The sequence below is a fragment of the Thalassophryne amazonica genome, chromosome 13, assembly GCF_902500255.1.
Source record: "Thalassophryne amazonica chromosome 13, fThaAma1.1, whole genome shotgun sequence".
Lineage (NCBI taxonomy): Eukaryota > Metazoa > Chordata > Actinopteri > Batrachoidiformes > Batrachoididae > Thalassophryne > Thalassophryne amazonica.
Genome location: NC_047115.1, coordinates 81565011 through 81581691, shown reverse-complemented (window position 1 = coordinate 81581691; position 16681 = coordinate 81565011). Strand labels below are relative to the sequence as shown.

The 16681-nt window shown below is 44.1% G+C and overlaps 1 protein-coding gene across 1 annotated transcript in view; it reads right to left on the bottom strand.

The window, feature by feature from the left end:
• Positions 1-16681, bottom strand: part of LOC117522987 (cilia- and flagella-associated protein 46) — a 316276-nt gene that overhangs the window by 292749 nt on the left and 6846 nt on the right. The gene's annotated exons all lie outside the window — the stretch shown is intronic.

Below are 16681 nucleotides of genomic sequence, written 5' to 3'. Positions count from 1 at the left end.
TTCAATAAAAATGTGTCCACCATATATATAAAAGTAAGTCACTTCAGCCGCTCCCTTGTTTGCACTCGTGTTCGCCACAGCAAATCTGAGGTGGATATGCATATTGAATTGGCAAATTTTATGTTGGATCTTCATGCTGAGTTTACACATAGGCACGATTCATTATGAATATAATTTTCCTGTCATCGGTGGTACATTTGTGACATTCATAACATGACTTAACACATCTGAATACGGTTCCTAACAGCGTGTGTCAGTCTGTGACATACGTGATATTTGTGGCGCATGTTTTTGGCTGCCAAAAAAAATCTTCCACACGTCATTTTGAATGGACATGAAAGCTGTCAAAGAACTTACACGATTGTCACATGCTTTCGCACGGTGTCACATGTCACTGTGCCCCACTACAGATCACTTTCTCACATGTGCACACTCACAATTGATATAAACCTTGCTGCATCACATTTCTTCAAGTTTGGTTTCTGTCCTGCAATATGGCAAACAAGCAGAAAGAGGAGGTGGTTGAATTTCTGAAGATCAAACCCTACATATGCAAAACGCCTGGCTGACCTCACAGACGTACATAAAAAAGATGAACGATGGGAACTGTTCAACATCTGATGGTAGAATGACTGTGGGGGTGTGTGGAGCTATTTATATATATATATATATATATATATATATATATATATGTTCTCCACTCAGATTGCAATAGCCAATCACAGATTAGCCTTTCTGTCCATCATTTACCTGTATTTTGGCATGCTTGGCACCAGAAAGTTATGTTGGATTCAAAAGGATCCAAAAAGGGTATATTGGATTGGTTCCCACTGACCAATAGCGTTACAGCTTACTGCCAACAGCTAGCCAATCAGAGCGTGGCATATGAACGTCAGTAACTAGCTGACAGACGCTGGTTGAAAAAATGGAAACAAACATGTCAACAACAGCAGAAAATCATCTGCCAGCGAGGTTTGCTGAGTTCACAGAGGAGGAACTGGTGGAAATATTGAACTTCAAGGATGCCAAAAACACTAAGAAGGCAGACAAGCACGCTACTGACGTTTTAGAAGCATTCATTGCATCAGAATCAATCATATGCTGTTCACAACACAATAAATTGATCTAATTTACTTGACTCTTTTTTGTTTGCTTAACTTGGGGGGTGGAGAACATAACAATTGATGGATGGTAAGGAGTCCAACATGGAGAAATACTGGATATACGCCTACGCCTCGTCCAATATAACTTTTCTTCATATGATCTTCGTATGCCGCGCTCTGATTGGCTAGCTGTTGGCAGTAAGCTCTAACGCTATTGGTCAGTGGGAACCGATCCAATATAACTTTTAGTCCTAGCCTTTTTGGATCCCTTTGGATCCAACATAACTTTCTGGTGCCAAGCATGCCAAAATACAGGTAAATGATGGACAGAAAGGCTAATCTGTGATTGGCTATTGCAATCTGAGTGGAGAATATATATATATATCCATCCATCCATCCATCCATTTTCTTCCGCTTTATCCGGAGTTGGGTCGCGGGGGCAGAAGCTCAAGCAAAGCCGCCCAGACCTCCCGATCCACACACACCTCCCCCAGCTCCTCCGGGGGAACCCCAAGGCGTTCCCAAGCCAGCCGAGAGATGTAGTCCCTCCAGCGTGTCCTGGGTCTTCCCCGGGGCCTCCTCCCAGTGGGACGTGCCCGGAACACCTCTCCAGCGAGGCGTCCAGGGGGCATCCGGAAAAGATGCCCGAGCCACCTCAACTGACTCATATATATATATATATATATATATATATATATATATATATATATATATATATATATATATATATATACAAGGTCTGTTAGAAAAGTATACAACCTTTTTATTTTTTTCAAAAACCTGATGGATTTGAATCACGTGTGCTTGCATGAGCCAACATTGAACCTTCGTGTGCATGCGTGAATTTTTTCACGCCTGTCGATTGCGTCATTTGCTGGTAAGCAGCCTTTGTGTGAGGATGGGTGTTGTCTCTCGTCGGATTTTCTTTGCAAGGAAAATGGCGGAACAACTGGAGCAGTGCGACTGCATCAAATTTTGCCAGAAACTGGGCGACAGCCAGGTAGAAACCATTCGGATTATTCAGACGGCTTTCGGTGATGATGCTATGGGCATCACACAGATTAAGGAGCGGTACAACCGGTTTAAAGACGTCCGCACAACGGTGGAGAGCGAGCCACGCTCCGGTCAGCCATCAACATGCTGAAATGACCAGATCATTTCCAAAGTGAACGCTGTGGTGATGCAGGATCGTCATGTGACTATCCGAGAAATTGCGGAAGAGGTGGACATCAACACTTTTTCGGCACATTCCACTGTGACAGAAGATTTGGCCATGAAAAGAGTGGCGGTGAAATTCGTGCCAAAGGTTTCGGCACGAAGCTGATGGCGGAGCAAAAGCACCTTCGTGTTGAAGCCTCACAGGACATGTTGTGACATGCCCACCTCTTCCACAATTTCTCGGATAGTCACACGACTGAAAAGCCACCGAAAACCATCTGAATCTTCCGAATACTCCTTCCCCCAACCCTAACCCTAACCATAACCACCCCCAACCCCCTCGCTTCACTTTTAATTTCGTGCAGCCATCACGGAATGTAGTAGAATGAATTTGTGCTGCCATGACAAAAATGAGGCGCTTTTCGTCACAATATCACAAAATAATAGATTAATGTGTATTTCGAGCTGCTGAATCACGACATGCTGTGAGACTGGGTTTGTAATGAGCACACTGCTTCATTCATGTCATTTCGTGACTGTACAGCTATGACCATGGGTCAGATACAGAGGAACAGAAGGATCATACTTGTATAGTCTGCTTGATAAGGAATTAAATATTAGAAATTGTGGTGTTTTTCTTGTGGTGTGTGGTTTTTATTATTTCTCCACAGCAGTGGCGCAATGTGGTGCAACATGTGTCAGCTGCTCGCACTGTGTTTGTGCACCCGCACGAGCATGCACAAAACCACTACCACTGTATTGTGCGACTGTGTGTCCCTCCCGACAGTGGAGGGACACACACTGTCATGCGAATGTTTCGCCGTTACCCATTTTGTTTTTTGGTTGTGGATTTTTGGCAGGTTCCTGCATCTTTCATCCAACTTTGTTTAAAGTGTGAATAGGGCCTTAACTGTATCTTTAACAATGGCATATTTAAATGGTGGGTCTGTCAGTGAAGCAAAGTGCTAGCTACCAGTGGCCACAATAATATCCTCCGTGCTATTCTTATTTTATTTTTCCATTATTTTTTCAGGTCATCTCATTGAGACAAAGTCTCATTCTCAAGAGAGACCTGTTTCAGTCAGACATACATATAACAAACAACAATTAGTAACAGACAGACAGAGATAAAATATACAGTATCGGTATAAAACAGTAAAATCAAAGTGCCAAATGGAAGCAGATCAAAATACAAAAAAAAAAAAAGACACAGTTTCCAGGGATTTTTCAAGTTGTTGTTCATTCAGCTGCTCCCAGTTTTGTTCGGGGTCGCCACAGTGTGAAGTCGTTTTGACGTAATGCTTCAAAGCCTATATGAAGTGAAAGTTGATCCAGAATCCAGATCCAGATCACCTCCAAAATGTAATGGTTTCTTCCATGTCCTAATATTTATCTGTGGTGAAAATTTTGTCAAAATCTGTGCAGTAGGTTTGACACAATCCTGCTAATAGACAGACAGACAGACAAATAAATAAACACAGATAATTTTATTACGTCCTTGGTCACGTCACAGATTTACTTCCATAAACGTTGGATTATTGAGACAGGGATCGATTGCTTCTCCCTGCTTTTCTATTTTTTGAGATTGAATTTTTTGAGGCTGAATATTTTGATGTTAAACAAATTCAACCTTAAAAATTCTAATTAAAACTCCAATGGCACAGATTTACTTCCATAGGAACGTACCATTCAACTCGGCTTTGCCTCATTGAATTTAACATTCCATCTTTCACCTCCAGCGAAAATTTGCAACAGAAATTTGCCGACCTCTTCATCCGATAGTGGTTCTACTTTAGCTTGATACGTCCCAGCATATATTGCAAATGGCTTGAGATTGCTTTTGGCGTACTGGATTTGTTTTTTTTCTTTTGTGTTAGAAGAATGAGTCTTGTCAGTAAGTTGCTAAGTGCCATTGTCGCTCATGTTCGCGTGTGTTGTGTGCACATGGTGGTTGCAGTGTGCAGTGGTACAAATCATATAGGATCAAATTTGAACGCTAAATGGAGCAAAATGGCAAATGGGATGAATGACCCATGTCACATACAAACCACCAATGAAATGACAAGGATCTATTCAAGTGTTATCTAAATTCAGATATATTAACACTCACAGGTATTTTTAACAGTATTTTTAGACTGTTTTCAAAAAGGTTATGTTTTACAAAAGGCAACTATATTAATATTATGCTAATAACCAGACCCGCCTGATCTGTGCCTAACAAAAGCACCACAGAGACAAACAGTGATGAACACATGAACATGCCTTTGTTGAGGTTCAGCAAAGATCAGCATAAAAAAAGTGCTCAGGTCCAAATGAGGGTAATCATGTATGTATGTAATCATGATCATACCTAAGAATTAAAGATCAGCAATCAAAGATGAATGATCAGGATAAAAGATGAGTGTTCAGGGCTTAAATTAAAGAAGACTGTGAAGCCTTGGCTGAGGTATGCACTCTCTTAGTGCCCTTCTTATGTAAACATCCTTCCCTTGCACTTGGACAGTTCATCCAACATTAGCAAATATTCATATGTATTGTTTTCCCATCTAGGGAGAACAGTTTGTTTGAGCTAGCTAAAGTTGTTATCCACAAACTTTGGCATAATAAAATCTATGATCACTGTGTGTCATAAGAATCCTTTGGTGGTTTCATTTCCATATATTGCTGATATGAAATTCAATAGCTGGGGACTTCATTAAGCTGTATTTAGAACACTGCACTGTAGACTCCCTTTGTTGTCATATTTGTGTTAGTTAATAAGAGCTGCATATCATTTATAGGAGGTCTTTCAGTCCCACCATGTAAGCACCTCCTTGAAAAAGATATGAACATCTCTTCATGTTAGCAGACAGTCACTAAAATGCTTGAGCTATGCATTCTTCACAGTCAGAATCTATTATGCTTGGATGCCACCTGGAGCATAATGTCTAATGTGACAACTTAGCAGTGATGAACTCATCACAGCATGAAAAAACTCTCAGTGCACTTCTAGGGCAAGATTGCCAACAAGTTTGTAGCATATGTCTTCTTACATCAACCTTCAGTTCAGCGTATTTCAGCATCAAATTCGACTGTGGTGATCCTTTATATACCATGTGGATTGACACACAACTCATGTGAACTTGAAATATATCAGAGCATGGTGTATGTTGCAGGATCTGATCTAATCAAGTATGATGTATGTAGATCCTGGGAATTATAATTTTGTATGTTTACTCATGCTCTTAAAACGAAACTATGGCTATGAACTTTACATTCAACCTTAACATTGCATCACAGACCATACTTTAGCAGGCTATTATATAAAACACATCATGGGCATACCCCTTATTAACGAACGTGTTTTCCTGTTGTGTTCAATTTATTGTTTTAAAAAAGTAACTGACAATTTGATTTGTATTTTAACCTGTAAAAGAAACTCAGACTTGACCACCACACCATCAAAATCGAAACATGCCAGGATGTAATGCTGAGATGGCTTACCACCATGAAGGCCCTGCAGTCCCCCTTAATTTAACATCTGAAAACTCACCTTTGAGCTGATATTTGGCCCTGAGCATTGATGCTGGTTACTGACCTTCACCAAAGATCAAGATAAACCTGTCAAACCCAAACCTGTCATTTTTATCATTTAACAAAGAGCAAAGGCATGATCTGGATCAAAGGAATCCAGGACAAACATCAAAGATCAGAGACAGGATCAGTCACTTGATCAGGATCAAAGGAGTCAAGATCAGTATAAAAGGAAATAAGATCAAAGATCTTCTCTTTTACCTGGCTCTATACCAAAATTTAATCTGCTATTCCTTGGCTGAAGGTCTACCTCTCCATCAAATTCTACTGAAATCTGTTCATTTCAACTGAGATATCATACTGATATTCTGGCCAACAGACATGGTAAAAAACATAACCTGACTCAACCTTACAATGTCATCACCCAGAATGTCATGTTTTCCTGTGATATGAGGTCTGTTAGAAAAGTATCATACCTTTTTATTTTTTTCAAAAACTATATGGATTTGATTCATATGTTTTTATGTCAGCCAAGCTTGAACTTTCGTGCGCATGCGTGAGTTTTTCCACGCCTGTCGGTTGCGTCATTCGCCTGTGGGCAGGCTTTGAATGAGCACTGCTCCACCCCTCTCGTCGTTTCATTGCGAGGAAATGGCGGAATGATTTGGGCTTTTTTCCCATCAGAATTTTTTCAGAAACTGTTAGAGACAGGCAGCTGGAAACCATTCGAAAAATTTATCTGGCTTTCAGTGAAAATTTTACGGGCTTCACAGAGAATAAGGAGTGTTACTACAGCTTTAAGGACAGCCCACAATGGCGCACAGCGTGCCTCGCTCTGAGCGGCCATCGAGAGGCAGAAACCACCACATCATTTTTAAATGGGTCGCTGTGTGGAGCCAGGACCGTCGTGTGCAATTTCTCTGGTTATCACAAGAGCTAGACATCAGCCAATTTCCGGCAGATTTCACTTTTAACAAGAGATTTTGTCATGGAAAGCCGCGCGGAGGCTTTGCGCGTCACGACCGATTCGCTGATGAAGCGAGACAAAGGAACACCTCCATTTCGGAGTGTTAGAGGACAAGTTGGGACATGCCTATCTCGGCTTTCAGTGCTTACCAGTCTAGTGAGTATAAGAGAAATTGTGGAGAGCTGGGCATGTCCCAACTTGTCCTCTAACACTCCGAAACGGAGGTGTTCCTTTGTCTCGCTCGGAGCGCGGCGCGCCGTGCGCCATTGTGGGCCGTCCTTAAAGCTGTAGTAACACTCCTTATTCTCTGTGAAGCCCGTAAAATTTTCACCGAAAGCCAGATAAATTTTTCGAATGGTTTCCAGCTGCCTGTCTCTAACAGTTTCTGAAAAAATTCTGATGGAAAAAAAGCCCAAATCATTCCGCCATTTCCTCGCAATGAAACAACGAGAGGGGTGGAGCAGTGCTCACACAAAGCCTGCCCACAGGCGAATGACGCAACCGACAGGCGTGGAAAAACTCACACATGCGCACGAAGGTTCAAGCTTGGCTGACGTAAAAACATATGAATCAAATCCATATAGTTTTTGAAAAAAATAAAAAGGTACGATACTTTTCTAACAGACCTCGTATACTGGACAACAATATGAGGTTGACATTTATGACGGCATTGGTTGTCTTTCGATCTTGCTTTGATCCTTTAATCGGGACCAAAGACATTCAATTAAATTAAATTCAAAGACATCAGAATTCAAGATTTCAACAATTAAAATCTAGGTTATACCAAGTGAGTCTTTTCAGTTACTGGTACTTGGTTAACAGGTTAACTTATTAAAGCTAGTTCAATAAGACATCTCACCTAGAATATTTTGCAATCACGTCAGTCCCCTTCGCTGCTTGTTTGTGATATAAGGGAGTGATGATTTGATGCACATATTTTCTCCATGATCAGAAACTATAAGTGGTTGCTAGGATCGAGAATGTGTTTTGCAGCTGGGAAATCACTGCATCTTAAATACTCTGCACAATTTAGTGGGAGTGATTTAGAGATCATGGAAACAATGTGTTTTAGTAGGAGATATGTGGTAATTATGTGAATGAGGCATGTTAGTGTATATATGTAGCACACCTTGACTTGTCTGCCAGAACTACCTCACAAATTCTCTTCATTCATTTTTAATTTAAGTATTTGAGTTAATTTTTAAAAACACTTTTACAGCTCGTGTTCAAGTCAGAGGATGGATAAATAAAAATGTCCAAGTCAGTGAATGTCTTGACATTTATTAAGATATACACCAGTGTGGTACTGTGTGGCAAACCGGTCTGAAATAGGCAGTTCTCAAAAAGTGAGTGAGAAGGAGATTAGTGAAAGAAGCCACCAAGACAACTCCAAAGAACTTATTATATAGGCTTCTGTGAATGTTTCAGAAACTGAGGCTTTTGCAACTTTTATCTGTTACATCACCAGTCACCACGTTAAGTACAGTCACTTGTTACTTCCATAGTAACCCTAAGTTATTAAGTTTCTATTACTTTTAAGTTACTTGTGTTTGATCAGTTATTAAATGTGAGATCTGTTGCTTGATCTGGATTCACAACAAAACTAAATTAGGTATTTCTTAGCCCACATGAACAGCATGTACACCACCTCTTACCCAATGACTGTTGGCATTGACTCCAGCACCCCATGACCCTTGAGTAGAAAAACTGTGATTTCTTGGCCTCTCCAATACATTTTACTGAAATCAGCTTGATTGTTTTATTCATTTTTTTAAAATACCATGCTGACAAAAACATATATATATATATATATATATATATATATATATATATATATATATATATATATCACCTCCTGTGTCTAGGTAACTTGAAGAGCACTTGGAGAGCACATACCTCCCACAAAGCTCTGCATTCCCCTTTAAAGGACAAGATTTAGGCTGTTAGTGACCATTCGATGATCCACCAGGATTACTTTGTCCACTTCCATGACCGGTTTCAAAGTATACGGCATTTGCAACAAGCAGCTATGAAGACTTCCGAACACAAAGTACTCATAAGTACTCGTGTGATTCCGATAGTGGTGGCATGACTATTAGAAGCATCCCAGTGTGCGTGTGAATGGAATGTAGCTGCTAACACTGAGAACTGAATCACAGATCCATCCATCCATCCATCCATCCATTTTCTTCTGCTTCATCTGGGGTCAGGTCACGGGGGCAGCAGCTCAAGCAAAGCCGCCCAGACCTCCTGATCCACACACACCTCCCCCAGCTCCTCCGGGGGAACCCCGAGGCGTTCCCAAGCCAGCCGAGAGATGTAGTCCCTCCAGCATGTCCTGGGTTTTCCCCGGAGCTTCCTGCCAATGGGACGTGCCCAGAACACCTCTCCAGCGAGGTGTCCAGGGGACATCCGGAAAAGATGCCCGAGCCACCTCAGCTGGCTCCTTTCGAAGTGGAGGAGCAACGGCTCGACTCCGAGGTCCTCCCGAGTGAACGAGCTCCTCACCCTATCTCTAAGGGAGCGCCCAGCTATCCTCCGGAGGAAACTCATCTCGGCCGCTTGTACTCGCGATCTTGTTCTTTCTTGTCATGAGCCAAATCTCATGACCATAGGTAAGGGTCGGAACGTAGATCGATTAGTAAATTGAGAGCTTTGCCCCCCTGCTCAGCTATCTCTTCACCACGACGGTCCGATACAGCGACAGCATCACTGCAGACACTGCAGCGATCCGTCTGTCGATCTCACGCTCCATCCGTCCCTCACTTTTGAACAAGATCCCGAGATACTTAATCTCCTCCACTTGAGGCAAAGACACCCCACCGACCTGAAGAGGGCAAGGCACCTTTTTCTGGTAGAGAACCATGGCCTCGGATTTGAAGGTGCTGATTTTCATCCCGGACGCTTCACACCTGGCTGCAAACTGCCCCAGTGCACGCTGAAGGTTCTGATTTGATGAAGCCAACAGAACCACATTGTCCGCAAACAGCAGAGATGAGATTCTGTGGTTCCCAAGCTGGACCTCCTCTACAACCTGGCTGCGCCTAGAAATTCTGTCCATAATGAACAGAACCGGTGACAAAGGGCAGCCCTGGCAGAGGCCAACGTGCACTGGAAACAGGTTTGACTTACTACCGGCAATGCGAACCAAGCTCCTGCTGCGGTTGTACCTTAGTAAAGGACCCTGTACTCCCGGACCACCGCCCACAGGGTGCCTCGAGGGACACGGTTGAACACTTTCTCCAGATCCACAAAGCACATGTGGACTGGTTGGGCGAACTCCCATGAACCCTCGAGCACCCGATGGAGGGTGTAGAGCTGGTCCAGTGTGCTGTGACCAGGATGAAAACCACACTGCTCCTCCTGTTTCAGCTCCTTCCCTCAGGCAGGCAGTTCAGGAGCATTCAGAGCAGAACTACTAGGCTCAGAAACAGCTTCTTCCCTGAGGCTGTAAGGCTGTTGAACTCGAGCTGTGCTCCATAAGAATTTACATCATCATATATAGACTGCACTAAACCACTTTAATTGTCCAAATGCAAAAACTTCCTGTGTGCAATATTGGTTTTATTAATTCCCAGTGCAATATCATAGTTATGTATCTATATTTGGTATTAAATGTCGTAATATTGGTTGCTATATTGATTCATTTTAATAGGTTATATGTAATTATTATTTATGCTTTTAAATAACTGGGACCTGAGTAAATATTTCGTACCACTAACATGGAAATGTGAGTTGGTATGACAATAAAGTTCCTTGAACCTTGAACCTTGACTATCAATGGAATTCTCCTCTCCAGTACTATGGAATAGACCTGAGGAGTGTGATCCCCCTGTAGTTGGAACACACCCTCCGGTCCCCCTTCTTAAACAGAGGGACCACCACCCGGTCTGCCAATCCAGAGGCACTGTCCCCGGCCGCCATGCGATGATGCAGAGGCGTGTCAACCAAGACAGTCCCACAACATCCAGAGACAGATTTTATCCACCACAGGAGCCTTGCCACCAAGGTGCTTTCTGACCACCTCAGTGACTTCGGCCTGGGTGATGGATGAGTCTGCCTCTGAGTCCCCAGTCTTTGCTTCCTCTTCAGAAGACGTGATGATGGTATTGAGGAGATCCTCGAAGTATTCCTTCCACCGCTCGACAACATCCCCAGTCAGGGTCAACAGCTCCTCACCCGCACTATAGACAGTGTTGGCGGAGAGCTGCTTCCGCCTCCTGAGGCGTTGGACGGTTTGCCAGAATTTCCTTGAGGCCGACCAATAGTCCTCCTCCATGGCCCCGCGTTTTTGCCTCTGCGACCGCACAGGCTGCAGCATGCTTGGCTTGCCAGTATCTGTCAGCTGCCTCCGGGGTCCCACTTACCAACAAGTCAAGACAAGTAGGACTCCTTCTTCAGCTTGACGGCATCCCTTACTTCCGGTGTCCACCACTGGGTTCTGGGATTGCCGCCACGACAGGCACCAGAGACGTTGCGACCACAGCTATGAGTGGCCGCATCAACAATGGAGGTGGAGAACATAGTCCACTCGGACTCCAAGTCTCCAACCTCCCCCGGGATCTGGGAGTAGCTCTCCCGGAGGTGAGAGTTGAAGACCTCGCTGACAAAGGGTCCCGCCAGTGGTTCCCAGCAGACCCCCACGATACGTTTGGGCCTGCCAGGTCTGACTGGCTTCCTCCCCTCCCAGTGGATCCAACTCACCACCAGGTGGTGATTGGTTGACAGCTCAGTCCCTCTCTTCACCCGAGTGTCTGAGACACATGGCCAAAGGTTAGATGACACAACTACAAAGTCGATCCTCGACCTCCGGCTCAGGGTGTCCTGGTGCCACGTGCACTTATGGACACCCTTGTGCTCGAACATGGTGTTTGTGATGGACAAACTGTGGCTAGCACAGAAGTCCAACAACTGAACACCACTGGGGATCAGATCAGGGAGGCCGTGCTTTCCAATCACCCCCCTCCAGGTCTCACTGTCACTGCCCACGTGGGTGTTGAAGTCCCCCGGGAGAACAATGGAGTCCCCAGTCTGAGCACTATCTAGTACCCCTCCCAGGGACTCCAAGAAGGTCGGGTATTCTGCACTGCAGCTCGGCCCATAGGCTGAGACAACAGTGAGAGACCTGTCCCCGACCCGAAGGCATAGGGACACAACCCTCTCGTTCACCGGGGTGAACTCCAACACATGGCGACTGAGCTGGGGAGCAATGAGCAATGCTACCCCAGTTCACCGCCTCTCCCCGCGGGCAACGCCAGAGAAGTGGAGCACCCAGCCCCTCTCCAGGAGTTGGGTACCAGAGCCCAAGCTGTGCGTGGAGGTGGGCCCGACTATCTCTAGTCGGTGCCTCTCAACCTCCCGCACAAGCTCAGGCTCCTTCCCCCCAGCGAGGTGACGTTCCACATCCCAACAGCCAGAGGCTATGAGCGTGGACCAGGCCGCTGGGCCAGTCGCCCTCAACTACCACCCAGTCCACTCTGCACCTGACCCCCATGGCCCCCTCTGCAGGTGGTGAACCCACAGGATGGCGGGCCCACGTCGCTCTTTCGGGCTGAACCCAGCTGGGCCCCGTGGGCTAAGGCCCAACCATCAGGTGCTCGCATGCGAGCCCCAACCGCAGGCCTGGCTCCAGGGTGGGGCCCCGGCTCCGCGATACCGGGCGACGTCTCAGTCTTTGATATCGCACTGGTCATAGGAGCTTCTGAACTGCCCTCAGTCTGACCCGTCACCTAGGACCTATTTGCCATGGGAGACCCTACCAGGGGCATGAAGCCCCCAACAACATAGCTCCTATGATCATCTGGGTACACAAACTCCCCCACAACAATAAGGTGGCAGTTCAAGGGGGAGTGAATGACAGATTACATCCTCAGAAATACAATTTCAAAATGAGCAAATATTTGCACAAAAACAATAAAGTTCATCAGTTTGAACATTAAATATCTTGCCTTTGTGGTGTATTCAACTGAATATAGGTTGAAGAGGATTTGCAAATCATTGCATTCTGTTTTTATTTACATTTTACACAACATCAAACTTCATTGGTATTGGGGTTGTAATTCCAAAGTTTACACAAGTATGATGTGGTGTTATGATGTTTTTTATGTGATAACTATTAATTTTGATGCAGTCATGGGAAAAGCAGCAGCGGTGAGAAGATTTCATGCACCTGTGCGCGATTAGTCATAAACGTAGCCTGTTAAAATCAAAACAAAACGCTGTGATGTATTTAACTGTTATGGGGTGAAAGTAAGCTGAACACAGCGGTACGCCCTACCGGGAAGAGCTATACAGTGTTTACAGCCGGGTTTGGTCTGTGCCTCTTTAACAGAAAAAAAAAAGTTGTGCAGAACTCCTAGAGACTGCTAGAGACATCTTCGACCTGATTTCGGTTTTGGCCACTCGGACCACCTGCCTGGTGTCTATGGCTCTGCTGCTCGTCATCTCCCAGCAGTTGTGGCAGCTCAGATGGACGTGACCCGGGATAAGAACCTTTTTTTTTTTTACACATTTTCCACTGTGTCTGTCTGACTTCATTCACTATCTTGTGCTTGCTTTGCAGTGCAGTGCGCACTAATGCTGCAGTTATTTGTGGAGAGACTGTGTCACTTGTGTTAAGATTAGATTGGCAGCACAGTGGCTTAGTGGTTAGCACTGTTGCCTCACAACAAGAAGGTCCTGGGATTGATTCCCACCTGTGGTCTTTCTGTGTGGAGTTTGCATGTTCTCCCTGTGTTTGTGTGGGTTTCCTCTGGATGCTTCGGTTTCCTCCCACATTTAAAGACATGCAGGTTAGGTGAGTTGGAAACTTTATAATTTAATTTAATTTATAATTTAATGTAATTTAATAAACTTTATAATTGCCCAAATCTCCCTTGCAAAAGAGATTTCGATCTCAGTGGGACTAACCTGGTTCAATAAAGGTTAAATTCATTTTAAAATTAGTATTACGCAGCAATCAGCTGCTGACGGCGCAAAAACTCAAGTGGAAACTGTCAAGCCCCCGCCCCAAGAAAAAAGTACTTAAATCATGTATGGCTCTCTGCTTGGTGATGCCACAGAGAAAATTATGTTTAAGCATCTCTGAATGTGTGGGTTCATGTGTGTGGCTGTATGAATGTCTATCACGTATGAATGCACCTTAAATTCTGTTTTTCCCATTTGTGAGATTTGTACGACATTCGCTAGTGTGACAGAGCCATTAGTCTTTGTTTTCAAAGTTCAACTCACATACTTCATGAAGACCTTTAGAGTTACACAAGTCCCGCTTGTGTACAATGACAATTAATTCGCCTTCATGAAGGTAACAACCTCAGAGTGTTAGCTTTAGCATTAGCTTCATGCTAACAGCAGCTGTGCGGTTGTTAAGTGCTGACGTAACGCATCACGTGAGAAATCTGTTTCCGGGTCCAAAGACCTCCAAGTTTACAATTAAAGTTACGTCTGTATGATCCTTTTAAGGATTTACAGTTTAAGTTTAGTTTGTGTTTACATTGTGCGCAAACCTCTGTCCCTCCCTTCTCCGCCTCCACCTCTGTTAAACGCATTCGTCTGGCTCTATGGTCGGAACACTTAATAAATGTTTTTTTTTCTTTTACTTTACATACTTTATTATGCACAGGTAAAATATACATGTCTGTTTGTTAATAAAAAAAATATTTATTACAATAAACAGGACGTTAAAGTGCAAACTTCACTTTCTCCCCGAACGACATGAGCAGGAAGCGATCGCAGCTCGCAGCAACTCCCAGCAACTCCCATTGAAAATAACAGAGAAACAACCTGAGCGTCTGACATTTTTACATAAAACAAACGCAGTAACAACATCTAAAAACCCAGTTAATATATCCAGGAGAGTTTTAGGCACAATATACAATATAAAACACACACAATATACATGTTGCGATGTTAATGCTGTTGTCCGTGTACAGCGGTGTAAGTGCAGCCTGATCAGATCGTCTCAGTGCACTTCTCAATGTTAATGACAGCGCGCCATTTTTGTTTGGAGACGGAAGCTGAAAATCACGATGCGTTACGTCACAGTGCAGGGGGAGGGAGTGACAGGGAGTTCACCTCTCAGCCTTTTCTTTTCTCTCTTTTTCCCCTCCTCAATGTGTTGCTCGTTTCGACCACAGGGCTACCCCTGAACCAGACCTCTTGGTAAGTCCTTGCCGCTGCCAATTTTATTTTAGGAGGTATACTGGAGCTTCTCTGCAAAAATATCTGGAGCTGGCCGCGAGTGAGAGACCTGCATGCAACGCGCTAGCGTTTTTATACTGACCGCCGCCTATCAGCCGTTTGGAACACCGTTAACCGGGAGATGGCGTTTAGAACAGCGTACTGTCCGCTAGCGCCGCCGTTTTGTCTGCCTCTGTCGCTGGTTAAAACGGCTTTGAGGACGCTGATGTGGGCTCTAGCGCTGTGTAAAACGCCGGCCGCCAATTACGGCGGTGTAAACTGCGGCACTACAGGAAGGGGCGGGATGACACAGCGATTAAAAAGTATCAAACGCCGTTGTTTGCGGTGTCTCCGTCGTCAGGCCACTTCTCCGGGAGCACTCCCAGAATTATTCGACATGTTGAATAATTTTTTCAATGATTCCCGGTGAAGCCGGAACCAAACCACGCCCCCGTGCGCCACGGCGTTTGATCCCTAAAATGGCCCGGAGGGGGCAAAATCTCTGCCGGGACGCTTCCGGGAGAGTTTACCGTCTATGTGTAAACGGGGCTTTAGTCCCACTACGTCCTCACTATCAAACACAGAACTAAACTCTTCCACATTATCAGTCATTCTAGCAAAGTAATTGGTTCACCCCAAACCCCTCTGCTTAAACTATACAGTTGCTCAGTGTTCAGGAAAGCCACCCTGATCACTGATGAGCCCTCACATGCCCTTCACCACTCCTTCCAGTTACAGCCATCAGGCAAGCGATACAAAATCCCTGTGGTCTCTGTGTCTCTGCTGTAGCAACCCCTCAATAAGACCAGATAGATTCTTGTGTTGTCAACTGTGCATTCTGCTTTTGTTTTGTTTTGTTTTTACAGTGTACAGTGGATTTTTGCGTGAGTATTTAATGTGTTTTTATTGAGCCTGTTGAAGAAGAATTTCTGTGACCTTTTTGGGACAAACAAGAAATTGTATTCTATTGTGATTTAATTAGGAAAGGGGTAGTACAGTATACATAGAATATTTTTGGCTGTAAAATATGGATCTGTTACCATAAAAATATTTTAATTCTGTCATAAGTTTCAGAAATAAATAAATTATTTTTATGACACAGTCACTAAAATGCATAAGGATTGCTTCAAGACACTAACTAAGCCCAGCTGAAATGAATGGCTTGCTAAAATCATGTAAAAATTAGGAATGATTCTTGAGCAGTTAATCACTGATTTATAATCAATGATTGATCAATAAAATTTAATTGTTCTGCTGTCAAATCGATGATTGTCACCATAGGATTTTTCTGATATTACCATATATTTGTTTTATGTACATACAAGGTCTGTTAGAAAAGTATCGGACCTTTTTATTTTTTTCAAAAACCTGATGGATTTGAGTCACGTGTGCTTGCATGAGCAAACCTTGAACCTTCGTGCGCATGCGTGAACTTTTTCACGCCTGTCCATTGCATAATTTCCTGGTAAGCAGCCTTTGTGTGAGGTGTGTGTCATGCGCTCGGTGTTTTTTCATTCCAAGGAAAAACACGGAACGACTGGAGCAGCGCTGTATCAAATTTTGCCAGAAACTGGGCGACAGCCAGGTGGAAACCATTCGGATTATTCAGACGGCGTTCGGTGACGATCCTGTGGGTATCACACAGATTAAGGAGCGGTACAACCAGTTTAAAGACGTCTGCACAACGGTGGAGAGCGAGCTGCGCTCCGGTCGGCCATCAACATGCTGAAATGACCAGATCATTTCCAAAGTGAACACTGTG